This window comes from Corvus hawaiiensis, chromosome 21, assembly GCF_020740725.1.
Source record: "Corvus hawaiiensis isolate bCorHaw1 chromosome 21, bCorHaw1.pri.cur, whole genome shotgun sequence".
Classification (NCBI taxonomy): Eukaryota; Metazoa; Chordata; class Aves; order Passeriformes; family Corvidae; genus Corvus; species Corvus hawaiiensis.
In genome coordinates this window covers 550,111-558,906 of record NC_063233.1, presented here as the reverse complement: position 1 = coordinate 558,906, position 8,796 = coordinate 550,111, and positions in this window count along the sequence as shown.

The window sequence follows — 8,796 nt, the reverse complement described above, 5'->3', positions numbered from 1 at the left end:
ACTGCTTCTGTGTTTGAAATGTTTGGGAGGAAAAAGAGTTCCCAGTTTTACTGCTCAGATGTAGAAAGGGCTGCTGGAGCTGGGGCAGTGCTGCCAAAGGGGAACTGCCGAGGCAGGTCAAGAGGACATGCTGCAAAATTTAACTGCTGCTTCTGCCAGACAACTAAATTGCTTTTTTTTTCTTTAGACAAGGAAAAAATAAGAAGTTCATAATAAAAGAAATAAAAAATAAAGTTGAAATCCAGGGAAAACAATTATAAGATTTGATAAGGCTTTTGCTGGCTTCAGTTCCAAACCGAAGTCTGAGAGTACAAGGAGCACATTATGTGCTACTTCAGACCAATAACAAGCTTGTTCTTGGAGCAGAGTACTTTGTCTGTAGTATGTCCACATAGCCAAGCACCCATAGCAGAGGTGGTGAGTCTGCTGTGCAGCCCGGGACCTGAGCCAGCAAAAAGCTTTGAGTTTCTAACAGTAATTCAACAGTAATTCAACTTGTGAAGTAGATTCAGCTTCCAGCCCAAAAGTTTATTCAAGTTAAGAAAACACATCCTCAGATTAAAAAGAGTATTGCACCACTGTCAATTTTCAGACGTTGCCATCAGGAAAAAAAAATTACATTTCAGGCTGACGAGCGACTAATCAAGGCAAGTGAAACGGTGCTGCAATAAATTACTCCGCAGCGAAATAAACCACACAAACAGACCGATGATAATAAATGTAAATTATTTCTCTGAAGAAATTTTCTTGGTATATGAGTAATACGAACCATCAGGAAGGAGTCTTCCTTAACATTAATTACAGAAAATGACAAGTGAGCTGATGACTGCGAAGGCTCATTATCTGAGAACATATTCACAACTTTGCAATTTGCGCGAGATGTACTCGGGCTAAATTAATCTCCCTTCTTTGCATGAGCCTCTTCTAATTTTCATGTTATTAACAGGTTTGCAGTATCACTCAGTGCTTGTCACTCTAATCAGGTTTCGGCATGTTCGCAAAAGCGAAGTGTCATTTATAAGGATAAGCCCTCATAATGGCGCTCTCTTTCATGTGGAGAATTCTACAAGGTTGCTTTTAATAAGGTCCTTTAATCATCTCCCTTTGCTCAACTTTTGGCCCCTCTGTTTTTTCATGAAGAGTCATTAAAAGACTTTGAAGTTCATCAAGGATGAAAAATTCATGACATTGTGGCAGGAAAAAGGCCAAGGGATGGAGGGACATGCTGGGCAGGGGATGGTACAGGTGGGGATGGGGATGGGCGTTCCCAGGCTCTGCTGGCTATCCCTCCGGTGGAGCTGGTGCTGAGCCTGCCCAGTCTCTCTCGGGTTCTGTCCTCTTCCAAAACTGCTGAGTTCAGAGCTGGAAGGGGGTGAGGGGTGGCCTTCACCGGCAGTCGCAGCTGCTCCTCCCTGCAGTTGCCAGCAGCTCAGGCAGCAGCATCCTCCCTCCATTCCTCGGCCAAGGCACGGCACAGGATCCCTGCCAGCGGTGCCACCGAGGTGGCTGATGGCTGTTGGTGACCGTCCCCTTCCGCCTGCCTCAGCCCTTGGTATCAGCTCGGCACTCGTGGCACTGTGGCTGTGACGCTTCGGCTCCACCGTGGTGGCACCCCGGGATGCCACTACAGGGACAGGGCAGGAGGGCTGGTCCCAGAGCAGATCGATTTCCCTGCCAGCAGCACCACTGGCAGCAGCCGAGGAGACACGTGGAGTTTTAGAGAAGAGTGTTAATCAGAGGTGACATTTCTCGAGGTCTGCGGTGTGGCTGGGCTGTTTGAGGTTAACCTTATTCTTCTTCTGTGATTTGATAACACTGGACTGGTGTTTATGCTGGAGCTTTTGAACACAATGGAAGGAGGGGGAGAACTTTATTAAATTTTTGAAATTCATTTAAGCGGGGCCAGCATAATGAATTGCCAGATCTGGTGTGCACATTGTCCCCGGAAGCAACAATAATTTAGGTGGACATAAACCAATATGTAGATTAAAAATGTTTAAGCCAAGTGTCGTAAAATATATAAAAACATAAGGCAGAATTAACATATCAAAGTTTAGCATTATAAGTAATGACGGGTCAGATATAAGGTTATGTCTGTAAAATTGCATTTCAATATAATAAATCCATTCAAACTCTGTCCAGAGACACAAATTGAATCTATAGACAAAGCAAGTGCAATCCATTGAATGCTATGAAGTATTCAAGTGAAAACAATGCATTTAGGAAAGGAAATTGAGTGTATTTTAAATATACAGGTGCTTGGAACTTCCATATCGCTTTATGCTCCTGCAGATTTGTATACACTGCATACACAGCCTACTTTTGACAAAGTCCTCAAAATGATGAATTTCTGATGGAAGACTTGATATTGCAGCAGATCTGTTATGCACCGCTTATCCTGTAACACAAACCATTAATAACAATCACGCTCCCGCCGCACTGAGCTCTCTTGTTAAGGTTTCAAAGCTTCTGCAACTCTGCATGCCCCGGAAGGATGTGGCTGCGGCCGGGCGAGGGCTGGCCCAGCCCAGGACACCCCCGCTCTGTCCCTGGCAGCTGCTTGGCTCTGCAGGCAGCCAGGGGCTCCCAGCCCTGCACCCCAGGGACTCCATCCTCCGCCTCTGCCCCAGTCCTGCTGAGTGGCATTTTCCCCCCACACCTTTCTGCAGCCAAACTTTCCCACGTGCCGGAGGCTCGGTGCCCCCATCCTGCCACCCGCGGTGCCAGGGCTGGGGTGAAAGTGCTGATGAGGGCAGCAATCGCTGGTGCTTTATCAATATTTGATAGGGCACAGCCCTTCCTGGGCAGCACTGACCTGCACTGGCACTAATGCCGTGCCGCGAGAGGTGAGCGTGGGCAGCAGGACAGAGATGGAACGTTCCTGCCCCAGCTCCTGCTCGCTCTGCGCCTGTGGGCAGGGGAAAGGCTGCCCACAGCCTCCACACCAGCCCTGCCTGGACACCTGCCCATGACTGGGGTAAACACAGGCGACGGGTTTGCCTGAATCCTGGTCCCTGTGGAAGTGTGGTGAGGGAGAGGCCTGCTGGTCTCTCTTCACGCTTGCGGGGATGCTGCCAGAGCCAAGAGGGGACCTATGGCTTTGTGTCCCAGGATGCCCGTGCTTGCAGGTGGCAGACAGGGAGCCCTCCACGTGGCTCAGGGGCTGGAGCAGCAGTGACTGGTACCCCCTGCCCGGGCATGGGCAGGCTCTGGCAGCAGGCCTTGGGAGCAGAGATAAAAGGTGCTTTTGGGACCTGGTGTGATGGGGAACACAGGCTTTAATAGACATGTTCATCTTTCAGCAGTGTGTTTTGCATGTAATAATGTCAGCACACTTCTCACTCTGGCAGAAATTCCACAGATAATTGGAAAGAAGTAAAAATGAAAACATTAGAATTTGCCATGTCATATGTTAACTTTTTATTATTGTATGATGCCAATGGTCCACTGACAGATGCTGTGTTATTAACATTTGATTAAAAATCACTTCAGGTCTAAAGCAGCCTGTTCAGAAGAGAACATCTTGACAAGCCTGGTGGTTTGTGATTGACAATTAATAACATTCTGTGTGTCACAACACAGATAGTGTGACTTATTGGTGCTGGTGTAATGCAACACTTTTCATCTGAGCTCTTCAAATTGGTACATAGAAATAGGAGAGAAAGAGTCTAATTCAGCTGACTTTGATTACAAACACACCAGCCAGAGCAGAGCTCTCCATCCCAGAGCAAACCAACAGTGCTTGACAAGACAGACCCTCATCCCAGACCTCCACTGCGTGGGAAAGGACTTCACATCCCATTTCACCACCAAACTTCTGTGCAGGAGCTCAGTGTTCAGTATTCAGCTACATGGTTACAACAGTTACTTGCAGAAGAAAACTACAAATCTGCTTATTTCACCAAAAATTAGAAGGAAAACGTTCATTTACTTAGATATTAAAATAATTTGTTACTGGAAAGATGAATGGTCAGTCCTTCAAACTTTGGTCAGGAACTCTTAATTGCACATTACTGCCAGTGAGGTCTGAAGTCCATGTGTTAATAGGAAAATTCATTAAAAACATGCAAATTATGTTCTTTGGATGAGAGTTGGAGTGTACCATTTCAATTGTCTTTGCTCTAGCAAAGGGGAAGTTCTGGCAAACTTTCCTCATGCTCTTCCTGCTTTGAAATAAAGGCTTCAGGAGCCCTGGGCACATTTCTACCCAGAAAAAATGCTAAAAATGCTGCTGTGGATTCACACACTGCACCATGGCCACCAGAAATCTGGGCAGCCCTACATGTGAGCAGGCTGAACCTCTGCAAATCCAGCCAACCCCAGCCAAATGGGTCCTTGCCATCTTCAATTTAGGATTTATTGGAAACCCTTTTCCTGGCTCTCCTGGTCGCGAAGTGCCGCGATGTCTGCCCGCTCCTGCCGACCCTCCCGCCGCAGGCTCCGCTCCTGCCCGGTCCCGCACGTGGCTGCCACCCGCATCGTGTCCCCTCGGCCACCGCTCGCCCCGCTCGAGGACCCCGCTGCCAGCGCCGCCTCTCCAGGCCGGGGCTGGCGCTGCCGCACCCGTGCGCAAACAGTTCCACGCTGCAGCAGTGCAAACACTTCCCAGCCCTAATGCAGTAAGCAGGGGAAATAATTACAGATTTCCAAGGTTCAACAGGGAATACTTCTGAGAAATGCGTCCTCCACTGGGAGTTTCATAACCATTTAATCTAATTTTTCTTGATGTTTTGATCTTCCTTTTAAACAAGGCATTTGTCATTAGCTTTCAAGGAGACAAGTTGCTAATACATTACACTCTTAAAAGGCCCACAGTTAGTGTCAATGTCTTCTGATGGCTGTTCACTAACAGTACATGAAAGAATTGCCAGTGTCAGTTCCTTTCCACTTGGCTTCAACAGTGATGGCAGGACGGTCCTGTCCCAGCAGTGCTGGCAAGCACTAGGCTGGGGGGCACAGGGTCTGAACTCAGCCTTCTCCCCTCCACCTTCCTGTCCAGGGCACTTATTGTGGTGTTTTTGGTGATTTTGCCACTTTTTTACGCTCAGATGATTCTGAGTTTCTCCTGATATTTCTAGGTGGACATAAAGCAAAGATGCGCTAGGAAAAGGAAACACATGAACCTCACCACAGCCATTCCTGTCCCCAGCATGTTCTCTTGCTGCCAGTACAGGAGCACTTGGAAAACCCATGGCACATGCTGTGCCCTCCCACCAGAGAGCTGGAGAAAGCCCAGACTGCCTGGACCCGCCTGGAGTCTCTGCTCCTTCTGCTCTTCCAAGAGTGTGAACAAAGCAGGTGGAAAAAACTTTTTTTAACTTCTTGGATGACATAACTTGTATATTAAATAATAATGAACCAATAAATTACAAGAATCTAAACAACCAGAAGAATATGTATGTGGAGTTTGGAGTATTTATAAACGAATAAATCATTCATGATGTATAAACACTGTATAGCTAAATGCATCATTTACTGAATTTCATCACCTTTCACAACATCCCCACCTCTAACTGGCTGGTTTTGGAGCAGCTGTGAATCTCTGCAGAGAGTTTGGTGATCAGTGGATTACAGAGGTTGGCAGGACTCAGACATGGAAGCATCACTAGCAGGAGGAGCGCATCCAAACAGGGCATTTTGGGTTTTAACGTCTCTGTAAAACCCCGTGGGGCAGCACGTCCTGGTTTTCCAGGCAGTTGCTGAGAGGGTCAGGTCCAGGGAGCTGTAACTGGTGCCTGCAGAGCTGCAGGAGCAGTGCTCTGGGAACTCAGACAGCTCCCAACCTCCTTGCTCGTTCCTCTTCTCGCAGCTCAGGCTCCCTGTTAACACCCCAACACATTTCTGCGGAATCTGGGGAATGGGAAGCATCTCTGAACACCAGATTCTTATGGAAGTCATCAAGATGAGTTTAAAAGTCTGATTTTAGGCTTCTCTGCCAAAGTCCCTGAGCTGTGCTGCCCCCAAAGAGGCTGGGCAGAGGCTGCTGGCAGGCAGGTGCCCCCGCGGCGAGGCTGCCCTTCATCGTGTGCCACGCACTCCTGACACCGTGTCACTGCTCCTTGCCTGGATGACTTCTCTTCTAAACAAGGTAATGGTGAATAATGCATAGCAGGTACAAGTTTTTTGACAAAGAGTCATTCCATGGAAATGTTTTTTACTTGGGAGGCGCTGCAAACTCTTCCAGCAGCTGCTGGAATTCCTAATGGTGGGGCTGGCGGTAGCAGAAAAAGCTACTTCGTTAACACACCTGGCTTCTCTTTCCATACCTCGTGTTGACTTCTCAGTGCAGAAGTGTGAGAGATTCCTGCCATCCCCTCCGGCTCCGCACACGGACAGTCCGTGCCGCTCCGGCTGCGCTCGGATGCGCCGTCCGGGAGCAGCGGGAGGGTTTGTTCTGCAGGGGAGCTGCATCGCTGCTGCTCTGCGCACAGCCACTCCTTGGACACAGACGGAAGCCTCCTCACCCTGGGGTCCCGTCTCCCGACGGCCCCGGTCCCGCCAGGCTCCCAGGTCGGGGCCCCGGGACGCCGAGCTGCGTTCGCCCAGCCCGGTGGCATTAATCCCGGAGGAGCCCGGTGGCCGGAGCGATGTGCTGGGCGCCTGCACCTGTCACACGGTAATTAATGGGTGGGGGATTGCTTTTGACAGGAATTCAATGGCCTGGAACAGACTTTGTGCCAGTCTTTTGTGCCTCAGGCAAAGTGCTTACTAAGTAATTTTATGGATACCAAGCTCAAACATTTCTCAATTAGCACTTTGTTTGCATTAGTTGGTGAGAAGGAGGGCTTTACTGCGGCCCTGCCCTCATGGCTGACAAGCTGCAGCCCCAGAAAAGTTGTCTTTCCCCAAAAACGGTGCTCCGGGGTATTAACCTGAGCAGCAGAAATTGCTGCAGATACTGCAGGGTGGCAAACAGCCCCGAAGCAGGGAGGAGCCCGAGGATGCCGTGGAGCCGTGCGCTCCTAAACCACCCGCAGAGGCCCCAGGGCAGCCGAGGGGGCAACAGGCAGCTTCCCACTTTGGGTCTGCAGATGTTTTCCATGAGCCCAGGTGGAATTACGCCCCATCCTGCCAGCAGCCAGACACGGTGCCCACCCCACTGCGGAGGTGGCATCGTATGGAGACAGTCCCCAGCCCCCAGGAGCAGAACTGTCCACCCTGCTGACCCTGCTGCAGGCCACCCCCACAGCGGGTGCTGCTGACCCCTGGGAATGACTGGCAAGCGCAGGGTGTGTTCAGCTGAGAGATATCTTACTGTAAACAGAATACTGTTTTATATGAAACCATTAAAAAGGTCCCTGAGGGCAGCCCTAAGTATATATTTTATTTTACTCTGAATCCCTGTTTTGACTTGACTTTACAACAAAAACGTGTTTTCCGTATTTAAGCAGATGCAGTAAAGGAAAGGTCGTGACTGGTGCTGACATGGAAATCTCATTTGGCTCATGGGTCCCCTTAGGGCCTTTATGCTCTGTGGTACTTCAAACATATTTCAAAGTACAACACTAAATGTCACTCTTTAATAGACAGAGGCATTCCAAGTGTTTCTTGAATTTCCTTGGAAAGTGCTTCCCCGAAGCCAAAGGCTCAGAACCAGTTTGGTTCACGCCCAGCACAGCAGGGACAGCTCCATCGCAGCCGAGGAGTGGCACCGATGGTGGCACTGGGAGGGCCTGGGGGGGATGGATCCTGGCAGCTGCTCATTGCAATAGCCAAGAATCAGGAAGAACTGCAGAAAAGAAAAAAAGAAAATAACCCAAATCCCCTTTTTAATATACACATATACCTTTTTGAATTAATTTCCATTTTTCCCTTTCCTCATCCAATTCTTCACACTCACTCAGCAGCTCTTTTTGGATCTGAAAGTTATTTTGACTTTTTTTTAAGTGTTTCACATCTTATGCAATCTTCACAAGTCACTACAGCCCAATCTCCACTTCTGAAGATTCTTGAAAGCAGTTGGATCTTTTCCTGCTGCCAGGATCAGGCTGTAGCGAGGATGAGTAGCCAGCCAGATGGCCTGAAAATTTATTTAGCTAATTCCTTCAACAAATAAGGAATTTACCGATGAGTCAGAGGGATTGACATTGGTCAGGAAGACCTGAACTTACTGAATAATTTCTGCTTTAAAATGTAGCTAAAGCACTGAAAAAGTTTAATTTCCTTTTTAACGGTTAAATTGGACTTAGTTTGGAAATGGACATTTTCATTTGCAGTTTATTCTACGCAAGGGAGAGACAAACACTCTACAGATCCTCAGAGACCCAATGGCTCCTGCTTAGCCAGGCTGATCCCAAAGCAAGGGTCTGTTTCCCATTTTTCCTTATTTCCAGTTTGGGCAAGGAAAACCAGGAGAAACCCGGTGGCTCCAGCTTTGGCTCAAGTCAAGAGCCATCAGCTCCAGCACCTCTGCCAACAGTCTGAAGGGGGAAATCAGCAGCTTCTTGCTGGGGCTCTCCGCAGGGCCAGGATTTACAGTCAGTTTATGCCATGTGTACTGTATGCAAGCTTATTTTTCTCTTAGCTGCTATAAAAATTAAAGATTCAGCTATATACTGCACAAGGTACTTCCAATTTTACGTAGTAGCATTTCTCTCCTATGATCAGGGCATAAATACAGCTTTTTCATCGCGTCTATAAATTACTCCATATCAACAGGGCAGCTGCAGGTCACCTCAGCGAGGTCAGATAAACCTGTGGAACTTCTGGCTGGGATGCTAACATTGAATTTCTCACACACTTTGGGACAACTTTGTGTCTGTTCTCACTATCAAATGCAGCTGTTGGAAAGGGCTC